This window comes from Saccopteryx leptura, unplaced genomic scaffold (genome assembly GCF_036850995.1).
Source record: "Saccopteryx leptura isolate mSacLep1 unplaced genomic scaffold, mSacLep1_pri_phased_curated manual_scaffold_54, whole genome shotgun sequence".
Classification (NCBI taxonomy): domain Eukaryota; kingdom Metazoa; phylum Chordata; class Mammalia; order Chiroptera; family Emballonuridae; genus Saccopteryx; species Saccopteryx leptura.
In genome coordinates this window covers 206,523-220,197 of record NW_027095736.1, presented here as the reverse complement: position 1 = coordinate 220,197, position 13,675 = coordinate 206,523, and the positions used below count along the sequence as shown (strand labels likewise).

General features: G+C 53.1%; 1 long non-coding RNA gene across 1 annotated transcript; it reads right to left on the bottom strand.

Moving 5' to 3' along the window:
• Positions 1 to 10,026: 10,026 nt before the first annotated feature.
• Positions 10,027 to 12,867, bottom strand: LOC136387047 (uncharacterized). Its single transcript, XR_010748066.1, has 3 exons — positions 12,771 to 12,867; positions 11,469 to 11,665; positions 10,027 to 10,108 (listed from the first exon to the last, which is right to left on the bottom strand). It is a non-coding gene; the product is annotated as an uncharacterized lncRNA (long non-coding RNA).
• Between the last annotated feature and the right edge of the window lie 808 nt (positions 12,868 to 13,675).

The window sequence follows — 13,675 nt, the reverse complement described above, 5'->3', positions numbered from 1 at the left end:
AAGATTGAGCCTACATGCTTGGCATATCAGAATGACACTCTACCTAACTGAGCTACTCAGTCAGGACATAACCATGGCTTTCAACCAACTCTCTCATTTAGGGTTAGAAAATACTGTAAGGTCTTTTTCCCCGCCGAGAAAGAAGGAAGGGGCTGGAGCCACAAAGTGCGGAATAATAAAAGGCTTTATTGAGTACAGAGCGCTACCTGCCTGACGAGGTTCTCTGGTCCCAGGGGACAGAGACCCGAGGAGTCACAAGGTGTGACCTGCGTGAGAGATATTTAAAGGGCCCCTAGGGTGGTCGAGCTAATATGACATGGTGAAATCTCACTGGCTGACAGAGGTGTCACTCTGTTCCAAAAGGCTCCTGGGAAGTTTCTTTTGGCACACTTGGTTGTGGGCAGTCCTAGCCAAAATTCCCAGGAGGGCCTGAGTTCCCCACAGGACCATCCCTCATTATTCACCGACCTTACATACTGACCTTTTGTGTTAAATAGAATACGGGTGCCATTTATTCATCTGGCTACTTCCTGCTGATTAGGGGCATCATGGGGAGGGGGAGATCAGAAGGTGGTGGCTTTGAGAGGTGTCAAGAGGAACATCTGTTTGGCCTTGACTGGAGAAACTTTGCGAATGCAGTCCTGTAAGAATTTAAAAAGAAGAGGAGTAATAGGAAGATTTGCATGGTCCAGCCCTTTGGTGAGCTGGAAATGGATGGAGCCCAGTGGTTCCAACTGCCAGTGGTCCTGTATGGAGGCAAGCTTGAGGCAAAACTGCATGTCAGGAGTGGCATAAAAAGGGGAAAGGAAAGGGTACCATCCATTCCCATAACCAAGACCCATGAGGGAACTAGAGGTCCAGAGTGTGACGGCAAAACAGAGAAGGTAGCCCCCGTGTCCACAAGAAATGAGATGGACTTATCCACTAGTTGCAGCATACCCTGGGTTTTCTGAGTCCAGGTCGTGTCCTAAGAGTTTGAGCGATGCACCCACCTGGCTGGATTGGCCTCCCCATTCGAGTGGCTTGTCCTCCACATAGAGGCGCTGAGGAAAAGCCTGTTGCCCAAAGGGGCAATCACTCCACCAGTGACCAGACTGCTTGCAGTCAGGGTAAGGCTCAGTGGGCAGCCACGGGCAGGGGCTCTTCTAGGACCAGTGACCCTGCTTGCCAGACTTAAAGCAAGCTGCTGGTGGGATTTCTATTTGTGTCTTGAATTTGGGTCAGGTTCTTCCTGTGCCTTGCTGCTGTTGCTTTGCCAGCCTCAGGGCTGCCACAAGAGTCTGAGTTTGGAGTGTTACCTTCTGCTGCATGTGGGCCTGGTGAATAGCCTTGGCCTGTTTCTACTAGTTGGGACCATTAAAAACTTTAAATGCGGCCCTGGCCGGTTGGCTCAGTGGTAGAGGGTCAGCCTGGTGTGTGGAAGTCCCGGGTTTGTTTCCCAGCCAGGGCACAAAGGAGAGGCACCCATCTGCTTCTCCACCCCTCCCCTCTCCTTCCTCTCTGTCTCTCTCTTCCCCTCCCACAGCCAGGGCTCCATTGGAGCAAAGATGGCCCGGGCACTGGGGATGGCTTCATAGCCTCTGCCTCAGGCACTAGAATGACCCTGGTTGCAACAGAGCAACACCCCAGATGGGCAGAGCATCACCCCCTGGTGGGCATGCTGAGTGGATCCCGGTTGGGTGCATGCGGGAGTCTGTCTGACTGCCTCCCCATTTCCAGCTTCAGAAAAATACCCCCCCAAAAAAACAAAAAAAAAAACTTTAAATGCCATGTTCACAGTCTCGGATAGGGGTTTGGGGGTTAGGATAAAAGGAGGGGGGCTCCTAGGGAGCCGGGCACCCAGATCTTGCCAGGAAATGCTGGAGCCAAAGGCAAGACAGAGCCAGAACTTCCTGCAAGTTGATTGGGGTTGGGCCTTGGGGTCCTGCAAACCAGTGTAAGAGCCAATGGTAGGTGGAGAATGGCCTGATGGAGGAGGGGTTTAAGAACACAGTGAAAAAGGGAAGGGCCCCTGGCCAGCAGGGGAGGAGAAAGAGAGACTAGTAGTGGTGAATAAGAAACAGGATTTTGCAAAGGGAGGGGAGGGAGCTCTCCGAGGGAAGAGAACAGAGCAAAAGAGGTCTACAGAGGGACCAGAGAAAAGTCCCGAGAGAGCGGCGCCCCCGGGGGTCAGGCAGGAGGAGAAGAGAGTTGGGATTCCATGAAGAAGGAAAGATCAGGAGTAGAGATTTTAGGTGAGATTTCTCTGGCCAGAAAAAGGCCTGCATGTAGAACAAGTGGCACAGAGATTAAGGACGGGTTCACGAATAATTAGAAGTCCTGAATGTAAGAGATCTCCAACCAGCTCCCAGCTTTTTTTGGCGATAGTTAAATTGGTGAGGTTGTTAAAACTGGAAGTCCCTTCAGGAGGCTAATTCAGTGGTTTTGTGACCTGGCCACAGCAGAGAAGAACAGTTTTTTCTTCTTTAGGGAGGGAGATTCCTGTGCCCCTGCGGCCACCCTCAGTCCTCGGAGTGGTCAGATTTGAGTATCAGCATCCCAAAACTCAACTTCTGGCTACAAACAGATGAGGTAAAGTGGATGTGCTTGGGACTTCTCCACAGGCACATGCACTCGAAGCAGAAAGAGGTTCCTGACGAAGCTACAGTTTCCAGACAGGGAGTCTCAGCAGAAAGAACTCCAGGGTGGCTGGAGGCAGGGGACTTACTGCACCTTGTGCCGAAGTGGGTGGAAGGTCAGAGATCCTGGTTATTTCTCAAAGGGCAAGGGAAGAGGAGCGGTCTTTGCAGACTTCAAACTCCTCCCAGTTTTTCAGAACCAAAATATAAGGTATTTTTCCCTGCCAAAGGAAGGAGCTGGAGCCATGAAGTGTGGAATTATAAAAGGCTTTATTGAGTACAGAGCACTTCCCATCCGACGAGGTCTTCTGGTCCCAAGGGACAGACACCAGAGGAGTCACAAGGTGTGACCCGCGTGAGAAATATTTAAAGGGTCCCTATGGTGGTTGAGCTAATATGACGTGGTAAAATCTCACTGGCCCTTTTCCAAAGGGCTCCTGGGAAGTTTCTTTTGGCGCACTTGGTTGTGGGTGGTCCTAGCCAAAATTCCCGGGAGGGCCTGAGTTCCCCACAGGACCATCCCCCATTATCCACCGACCTTACAAATACCTCTTTCAGAAACAATAGATTCCCGCACATAAAAAGAAACTTAGTACAGAGATAAAAATCATACTTAAGCAGGTAAGTGGGTCGACCACTGACAGATAATATCCACCCGTGTTCCTACTGACCTCCATCAAGGTATTCCCAAGATACACACGACCTAACAGCAAAGATGCACACTGAGAGGATCTTGAAGTTTCCAAATTGCACTATAGAGCAAATGACAACAAACTTCAAAGATTTGAAATTACATAACTCATGTTTCCTACTCTCATAACAGTTCACCTTGAAATCATTATTAACAGATAAACCAGGAAGTACTTATACTTACAGTTATTAAATACCATTTTAAATAACCTGCAACATACATTATAATTGGAATTCTAAAATTATTTCAACTGAAAGATAATTATAAAAAAATAAAAATAAATAAACCCATGGGGCCCTGACCAATGTCTCAGTGCATGGAGTGTCCTCCCTGTGTGCCAAGGTTGCGGGTTCCAGATTGGTCTCAGAACCAATAATTAGAATCCTCATAGCCCCCTCAAGAGAATCCCCAAAGTGGCTGCCTGCCCTGCTGTTAAGCAGGAGTGTCCCCCTGCATGAGGAAGTTGAATCTGGGACGCCTGATCAACATAAAGCTTGGGCTCTACTGAGACAGGGGAGCATTAGGAAGCCTCATCTCTCTGAGGAGGGTGTGGATAAAAAAGGGGCCACATGCTGAACCTGAAAAGCTCAGGGGAGGCTTGCATGGTGGCCTTAATAACTCAGAGACCTAAAATAACCACACAGGATGGTCTGAAATTACAACTTTTTCTTTTTTTTGCAACAGAGACAGAGAGAGTCAGACAGACAGGAAAGGAGAGAGATGAGAAGTATCAATTTTTCGTGGCGGCTCCTTAGTCATTCATTGATTGCTTCCTCATAGGTGCCTTGATGGGGTGGGAAGGGGGCTACTGCAGACTGAGTGACCCCTTGCTCAAGCCAGCGACCTTGGGCTCAAGTTGGTGAGCCTTGCTCAAACCAGATGAGCTCACACTCAAGCAGGAGACCTTGGGGTCCTGAACCTGGGTCCTCTGAGTCCAAGTCCGAAGCTCTATCCACTGTGCCACCGCCTGCTCAGGCTAAAACTTTCTAACTAAAACAGTCCATGGTGAGTAGTCATGTCCTAGGGAGGTATTTTTCTCTAACAAATGTCAAAGGCTTACTTAAATTGAGCCTATCTGTTGTCTTTTGCATCTATAATAAGGTACCTGATAATGGCACCAAAGAAAACTCAGGTCCAAGGTAGCTTCTCAGGTGAGAAAGAATTCAGGCAAGAGACAGGGTGCAGTGTTCAAGCAAAGCAAGCAGTTTATTAAGCAAAGCTGTGTACTTCGTGTAAGGTATTTTTCCCCACCGAGAAGGAAGGAAGGGGCCAGAGCCAACAAGTGTGGAATAACAAAAGGCTTTATTGAGTACAGCACATCCCGCCTGGCGAGGTTCCCTGGCCTCGAAGAAAGAAAGATGGAGGAGATGGAGGCCAGGGAAGTCGCAAGGATTAAGCTGCGTGGGAGATATTTAAAGGGTCCCTCTAGGGAAGTCAAGCTAATATGACGTGGCGAAATCTCACTGGCTGGCAGACAGTCGTTTTTTTTTCCAAAGGGTTCCTGCGAAGCTTCTTTTGGTGTGCTTGGTTGTGGGCGGTCCTAGCCAAAGTTCGCAGGTCTGGGTTCCCCATGTGACCATCCCCCATTATCCACCAACCTTACACTAGGCACAAGGCACAAGTGGGCAATCAGCTAATCTGAGCACCACTACCTGTTGGGGTCCTGGAAGTCATATACTTTTTAACTAACTTCCAAAGCTCCCTTTTGCTGATACTCTGACCAACGTAGTGTTTCAAAGCCATTTGGACATCTGGTGATTTTGTCCTGGCAGACTGTATGACTGCTGACTCCTTCCTTCAGTGGGTGAGATAAAACCCCTTTGTTCCCCCTCCCCTTTTCCTGCCCTGGTGCCTGTTATCCTACCTAACAATAGCATGCCTTTGAAATGTAAGGGTAACTTTTTCCTGCAGTCCTCAGAGCAAGCATATCACCAGAGCAGAAGCCATCCACCCCCGTTGTTGTTATCATGGTCATTGTTAGCACCCTTATTACTGCCCACGTAAAAGAAATTTAATTATATACATTTTTACTTTTAACCACTCCCACTGCTTTTCGTTCTCATTCTTGGTCTCCCTAATCTGTCACTAATCAATTTCATGTAACCCCCTTGTCTTCTGCTTTGATTCTGATGTACAAAATACAGGGCAAAATGCCATTTTCCAGATCATTTTATCAATCTGCTGAGACTTTGACTACCAGCAATCGTCGACAGTTTAGCTCAAATAAACTCATAAAAATTCTACAGGTTTTGACGTTACTTAAGTTGACAAGAGAAACCTCGGGGGGCGGGTCAAGTCTCCCTCCCCTCACTAGAGAGGCTGTCTCTCTATAGAAACATATCCTGGGACGGTCTGCCCCTCCCTGGAAGGAGAGCCACTCTACAGACGAAGGGCCCCTCACTGGGAAGGTCACCAAATCCTAGGAAGGAGACTCTCTCCGGGGAGAAAGCTCCTGTCTAAGGTGAGGATGGAGCTCCTTTCCAAGGACTGACCCTCCCACAAGGAGATGTCCTGCCCTCGCCAGAGTTCACCGTCCGGAAGAGAGAGAGAGAGAGAGAGAGACAGAGAGAGAGACAGATAGAGAGACAGAGACAGAGAGCCCGCTGTCTGTCCCGCGCGGCCGCCCCGCCCCTCGCAGTCCGTGCCCCTCCCTGTCCTGGGCTCTGCGCGCTCCTCGGACCTCCTAGTCCAGGCGGCCGGGGCGGGGTCTAGCAGCCGGAAAGGACCCCCCACACCTCCACCCCCGCCTCAGCGGTCTTCTGACTGCGAAGACGGCCTTCTGGGCTTGGGGAGTGTTTGTCGCTGCTTGTTGTCCCCGTCTCCGTGTGCGGCGCTGCGAGTGTGTGTGTGTGTGTGTGTGTGTGTGTGTGTGTGTGTGTGTGTGTGTCTTTGCTCCTCTGTTGGGCGCTACTGGTCTTCCAGTCCACCTCCATGGTTTTTTGGATCCAGAGGCGCACCTGAGGCCGGGCTCCGACCCTCTTCTCACACCCACACCGCTGTTTCTCTCAAGTCTGGGTCTGACTCACACCTCAATTCTTCACCCCTGACCAGAACACACGCTGAATTTTGCTCCCAGGTCTCCACTACCTCCTTGCCCGGGCACCCCCGCAGCCTCTAACATGCTTACGGGAGCACGAGTGGAGATTTCGCGGTCTGTCCTGGCTACTTTCCTGGGGACCCCACTCTGTTTGTTCCTCGCACACTGAACTCAGCCAGACTGGAGATTTCGTCCTGAGGTCAACCTGGCATGCCAAAGGTCACAGGTTCAATCTCCAGTCAGAACACCTATAAGCAACCAATGATCACACAACTAAAACTGAACTAAGTAAAATTAGTTGACTTTTCTCTCTCTTCCCCACTTCCCACTTCCTCCCCCCTCTCAATTCAATGAAAGCAAATTCTTTAATTCTTTTTTATCAATTTTAGAGAGAGAGAAGGGAGAGAGAAAGAGCAGGAACATCGATCTGGTGCTATATCTGCCCTGACCAGGAACCAAACCAGCAACCTCTGTACTTCGGGACAATGTTCTAACCAACCTAGCAACCCAGCCTGGGATACAAAATTTTTTTTAAAGTATGACGTTCTGACTTTTCTTTTTAGCTTGTAAAATTGTAATACTGTCGGTAACATAAAATCTTTTTAATTGTACAGCTCAGTGGTATTAGGTACATTCACATGTTGTGCAACCATCACCACCATCCATCCATTTATCATCCCCAGACAGACATTTTCATCTTACCAAACTCAAACTTCACACCTGTAAACAGTAACCTATCCCCCCTCCCTCCTGCCCCTGCCAGGGCCTCTGTGACTTTACCGCTACAAACCCCTGGCCTACTGAGGAATCCTAAGGCCTTCTTGGTTTGAAGAGGGTTCGGCCACCCCCCTGTGTCACCCAGGTCCCGGGACGGCGCGGCACAGTGAAACCCAGGCCTGTGCGGCCGTGAACTCACGCACACAGGTGTGGCAGGTGTGGTGACAGTCCCCACACTTGACCAGCTCGGAATCGAAGTAGGTGCCCGGCTCACAGTCAGGGATGCAGCTGCCCCATGCAAGGCTGTTGGAGGGGGAAAAAGGCAGATTTTGACATCCCTTCCGAATTCTAATTAAATGAAGATTTGCCCTCAAGGTCTTTCATGAGAGAAAATGCAAGTCGCTGAAGCCCAGCTCTCTGAGTTGACAAAGGTTCTGAGCCGACATAAGCACAAAAACGTTCTTATTCTGAAGGAGGTCTGGCTGGGAGGGCTGTCCTGGGCCCGAGAGCAGGACCATAGCCAGCAGGTGGCTGGCGGGACCCAGGTCCATCTCCGAAGCCCCAGGGCCCGGGTCCTGGTGCAGACAGCCAGGTCCTCCCATTCTCTCCTGGTCTGTGATGGCTTCTCCTCACTGGCACTAACCAAACCTGAACCCGACCCAAGAGGAGGACTTGAGCGTGTGAGGGCCACCCCTGGTGACAGGTGGGCAGTCTCACTGTCTCGAGCCCTCTGCAATCTTAACAACACTTACAAAACCCGGATGGGCTCCTGCCTCTGTCCTTCACCATAAACTTGAACTCAAATCCCCTCCCGGGACCCGGCAGGACCTGCCTCTCTGGCTCCCGTCTTCCTCTCGCACCTCCAAGGTCAAGGCTTAGGGAGGAGACTGTCACTGGGCTGTCCACTCCAGGTCCTTTCCCCGCCATGTCCTAGCTGTGCAACCAGACCCAGACCCCAGAAAAGTCCGCTAACCCCTCTGAGTCCCCATCTCCTCTCCTGTTTGTTGGGATAATCATGGCTCCTGCACAGCAGTGCTGTTTTCGGGGCTAAATGAGCAAATACTCTTAAGATGTTGGTGAGAGTCTGGCACCGGGCAGTGTGAATACACATCAGACACTCAGCTTCTTCACTCCCAAGAGCACACTGTGCTCGATGCACATGCTGTGAGTGCACCTGACACTCGACACGTGGGACTGGTGTCCTGGGTGCGTTAGACACACGGAATCCTGCATGAGGGGTATGGCGGGGGTAACCATGGACAGCAGACACCCAGGGCCTTCCTGATCACAGTACCAGGGCTGCTGTGACTGGCAGTTCCATCCAGTCCTTAAACGCACATTCTTCCTGCACGTCAGCCCTCAGAGCTGGGTGGCAGGAGACGCAGCTCTAATGGGGCAGCAATGACTTGGAGCCTTGGCTCATGAGGACACTGGGCAATAAAAGGGAGCTTCCTGTGGGTTACAGCCCACAATAAAACCCCTGCTTCTGTCTGGATCGCTGCATTTTCTCTCTGCAACACTGTTCATCTGGGAGCGGTTGACGTCCTCTCCTCCAGAACCCAGGGACAGAGAGAGGAGGCCCCAGGACCCTGCAGCAGTTCCCTGGTGGGGTGGGTCCCAATGACTTGGAACCATGGAGCCTCCCTGACACCTTCAGTTTCCAGCCTGGGGTTGAGGAGGCCTGGCTGGAGGTGACATCACAACTGCAGCTCCCAGGCCCCCGGCTGCGGCCACCTCAGTGTCCCCTCTGTCTGCTGGGGAACTGGTTCATTAATGCATCCTGTCACTGCCGCAACCCTGCCTCGTGCACCTAACAGGGTTAGAGGACAGCAGGTGTGCACATGGCCTTGGGAGCCTGCTTCTCTCCTGCCCTCAACCAGGTCAGAAAAGAGGGTCAGACCCACGGAAGGCACTGCAGCAGCTACGTGCTCCCCGGGGCAACTTCCTCTCCCGGCAGAAACAGGAGTGATGTTGACGCCCATGTCAGAGGCGCTGTGGAAACCAGACATGGGTGTGCAGCTCCTCCTCACACCTTCCTCCAAGGAACCCCTCTGCCAGTGTCCTCGGCCTGGATGACAGGGAGGCTGGCAGGGTGGGCCTGGGCCTGGCACAGCCTGGCACAGCATCCTCCTCCTCCCTGGGGACCTGCCAGAAATGCAGAGTCCCAGGCTCCAGTCAGAGATGCCTGGTCAGAATCTGCATTTTCACAACAGCCTCGGTGACTCGGGGGCACTCCGTGGGGTGAGAAGCACTGTTCTCATCAACCTTCCCCCCAACTCTGTCTCCTTTGTGTGACCCCAGTCAGTTCTTCTGAGCTTCCTTCCCAGTCTGTCCCCAAGTGCCTCCATCCAAGCTGCCCCTGCCTCATCCACAGCTGCCCATCCCCACACACGCAGGCCCTGGGTCCCAGATGGGCTGCCACAGCAGGCTGACCCTGTGGCAAATCATTTATGGCCCAACACAGCTCATCCCATCTCATCTTCCCAAGGCAGGGTGGCTCCACGCCCCCATTTTACCAGAGGAAACAAAGATGTGATTTCAAGAGACTTTCCTGGAGGCGTGTGGACGGCAGGTGGACACTTCCCTTTAACACGCAGAGCCTGTTTCCGGACTGCGGGAGGGTCCATGGCGTCATTCCAAACGGTTACTTGGAGGAGCAGGTAATGAGCATTTAGTTGCAGTAAATGCAGTTTGGCTGCATTAAATGGGCTAAACAAACATTTCAAAGTATTCTGATAAAAATCGTGACCCCAGTACAATGTTTTTAAAGAGGATGTGTGTTGCACTTGATAGAAGAGAGACAACAACAAGTCTGATTTGGACAGACTCTTCATCTTTACCCTGAAAGGCTTCTGAAAATTTGGCTTTCTGTGAGAATTTGCAAAAACACAGCAAATCGTTGAGTGGAAACAAGAGAGAGAGGTGACAGAAACGGGAAGGAGAACTCCGTGTCTCACCTGAACCCCTCCTGGCAGACAGTGCACTTCTCCGCGTCACCCATGCACCTCTTACAGCTTGCGTGGCACTTCAGGCATTTTTTCTGACCTGAAGGAAGAGACGAGAAGGGAAATGGGAGAATGTCAGCACGTCAGACCTGAGCCCACAGGGCTCCTCTCCCCAGCAGGGCTGACAGAGCAGCCATCACCGGGCGTCAGCTCCAGGATGAATAATGCAGGAATCAGGCAGCCACGTTAGGACCACAAGCCCTGTGTCAGATGTCAGGGGTCTTAGCTCTTTTTTCTGCAATAAACCAAAGTCCACAGACAACGTGGGGGGCCCTGTCCAGAGGACACAAGCTTGGTTCTGCTAACTTCAACAGGACCGAAGCCAGATCCTGGCTGACTGAGCAGAGATGACTCAGGGCCTTTGCACCCATGACAGGGTAGAGCGTGAGGGTTCCCCTGAACCCCCCCACCAGCATCCTCCAGGGGTCTTTACTAAACACTCAGTGACTATGGACATAGACACACACAATCATCACAGGAGAACGGTGGCTTCTTTCACCTTGTTTAGGAATGACCCTCCATCCACTTGACCCAGATGCTCTCTCTGTCTCTTCCCGGAGAACCGAGTTGATAAAACACGGAGTGATGTCCTGGGCCCCTGAGTTCCCCACCTCTGCCCACTTCCTGAGACTGGCAGAGCTACCCACCTGGCTTCCCTGCTCTGAGTTCAAGACCCACCTGTGTCATCATTAGTCATGGACCTTTTGTCACCTCTCAGCAATGTCCCCTCATGGCCCCTCTGAGGGGTGTGGTCACTGTGTGCCGAGTGCACCACAAACACTAGCCTCTTTAGCCAGCGGATGGCACTGCATTTCTGGGGGGCTGCAAAATGTCTGTCTTCACTCACACCCACTGCAGCCCAAGAAGTCTTCCTAAGAGGGGCCTTCACCCAGTTTCGACCATCAAGTCAAGTGGGAGCCGACGACCCATCCGCCACCCCCACCTGCCTGTGCAAGCACTCTGCCAACACACCCAGGGCTGCAGGGGGGAGACAGTGCAGGGCAGGCGGCAGGGCACCCCGGAGGCCTTCCTGTTTTGATGTCTGAAGTCCCTGATGTCTGGTGTCAGTCGTTGCTGACCCGAGAGCTGCTGGCCTGAGCTGTCTCTCTGCCTGTCCTCAGTAACAGAAGTTGACTTTCAGAAGTGAGATTCCACAAACCAGCAGGTTCATGTCAGCATTAGTGCACCTGCTCTGACCACGTCTGTGTGAGACTGGCCAGGAGCGCCCGGTCTGAAGGCTCTATAGAGTCACCATTGCGCCCTCCCTCCCCTGGTCAGAGTTCTTTCTCAGAGGGACGGGTGCACAGGGAGCAGAGGGCAGGAAAGTCCCACCAGGGGAGGGAACTGTATCCCAGGGAAGGGTAGACTCATCATTTCAATGCCCAGCAACATGCATTTACCTTCATGAGCATAAGACCTGGCAGGACAGAGGGTCACGCAGGTGTTCATCTCCCGATGGTGGTAGAACCCGCGGCGGCAAGACAGGCACTGGGTTGGACCCCTGCCCGAGCACATCTCACATCCCCTGTGGCACCAGCCACAGTGTCTGGCTGCTGTGTCCCCGAAGTAGCCCAAGGGGCACGTGCTCACACACTTCCTGGAGGACCAGGAACAGAGAGGGCCTTTGCAACACTCTGTCAACATGTCGTTCACCCCCTTCCCCAACCCCAGCAGCACAAATGCCACAGCCAGTTGAGCTGAGCGGGGAAGAACAGAAGGCTGCAGGGAACCGTAGCTGTCCCGTCTGCCCTCCCTCCCAGAACACAGAGGCCTGGGGTGGGGGGTAGGTGTCGAAGGTCGAAGGTAAAGCCATCCCTGGGAAGGCAGAGGCTGGGAACCCTGCCCTTTACACATCGCCCTAGGGAAGCACCATGTGACTGTGCAGCTACTGTGAAGACTGCAAATTTTGAATTTCAGAAGATTCAGCTCCAGCAAATACCCGCCTCCTGCCCTTGGCCTGGGGTCTCCTGGCCAGAGAGCAGTCTGCAGCACGTCTGTCTCTGCCCAGCACAGGGGAGCAGCTGTGTCTGACTTCATGACGGGGTGAAGTCATGCCTGCACCTGCCACACCCCGCCTATACCCTGGTGGGAGTGTGCCCCCCCATGCATGCCCACACCTCTGCCTACACCCTGGTGGGAGTGTGCCCCCCATGCATGCCCACACCTCTGCCTACACCCGGGTGGGAGTGTGCCCCCCATGCATGCCCACCCCTCTGCCTACACCCTGTTGGGAGTGTGCCCCCCATGCATGCCCACACCCCTCTGCCTACAACCTGGTGGGAGTGTGCCCCCCATGCATTCCCACCCCTCTGCCTGGGCACTCAGGCACAGGAGACCCCTGACGTTTAGAGAAGTTCTGGCCCTAAAAGAACATCTGTCTGCAGCTCCCCAGTGGTCAGCCTTACCATGCTGAATATGACCCATTATAGTGGAACAAAATAGAAAAGTTTACAACCACCGAGGTCACCATGACACAGCTTCTGGTTCCTGTCATGGACACAAACTGCTTGTGTGATGAGGACAAACCAGCTACTAAAACTGATGAAATTTCAGAGCGGTGAAACTAACTGGGATTCCCTTTCTGGGGCACCGCATGAATTCCTAGCAGGTACCAGTTGTAGGGGAGAGAACAGCTCTACACAGGCCCCTGTGTGGTGCCTGCCCTGCAGGCTCCTGACACGTAGATGGGCCCCAGCCCATACCTGCTGGTCTTGGCGCTGCCCAGGCTGAAGTAGACACAGTTCAAGCACTGGTCTGCGTTGGGGCCGTCACAGCCCTTGTCCCCACACTCTGGGTGGCACACACCGTAAAGAAACAAGCGCTTCCTTTCAGCTATAGAGACACTTTCTGAGTCCAGTGCAGTCCCCAAAGACCCTGCATCGGGGTCAGAAGAAGTTCTCTAGACAGTGGTGGGCCTGGGGTCTGGACGACCACAGGGGAATGGTGGCCCCGGCTCAGGGTCTGCGTCTGAGGGTCTGACCCTCTAGGTAGAATAGCAGTGGCAGGTGGGAACCCAGATCTGTTGTGAGAAGAATGCTTTGTGAGGCCAGAAGAGAGGCTGGTGGGGGCAGGTGAGGCTGCGTTCCACGATGCTGGACCAGCCAGCCGTCACATCTGCATCCGGAAGACAAAGCAATGTCACAGGTGTGTTGAGGGCGTTTGGGCCGCTGCCAGGAGCACTGCTGACCCCACAGGAAACAACGGGGAAGACGGGCAGGGGGCCAGGCTGGATGTCCACGTGCCCGCGATCGAGGGTGTGGCGGGCCTCTTTCAGCCGTCCTCCCTGTGGCCCTCCCTGTCTCCCTCTGGTTAACTCTGGGGCCAGGCATTGCCATAAAGTGATGGGGACACAGCAGGAGCTCACTGGACACCAGCAGCCTCACCCTCTGGGAGCTTCCCTCTCATGTCACAGGGAGAGCCTGGTATGAGCACCAGTCACCAGAGGCATGTCTAGACATGTCCTCTTCCCCCTGGCCTGACACATATGACAGCATGCCGAGGCTGGCACAGTGGGGGAGAGGCTGCCCCACCAACCATCACTCTCCCCCCTCCTCCAGGACATGGCTCAGGAAAGCCTGCCGGCTGGGAGGGCCCCATGGGCCATTCT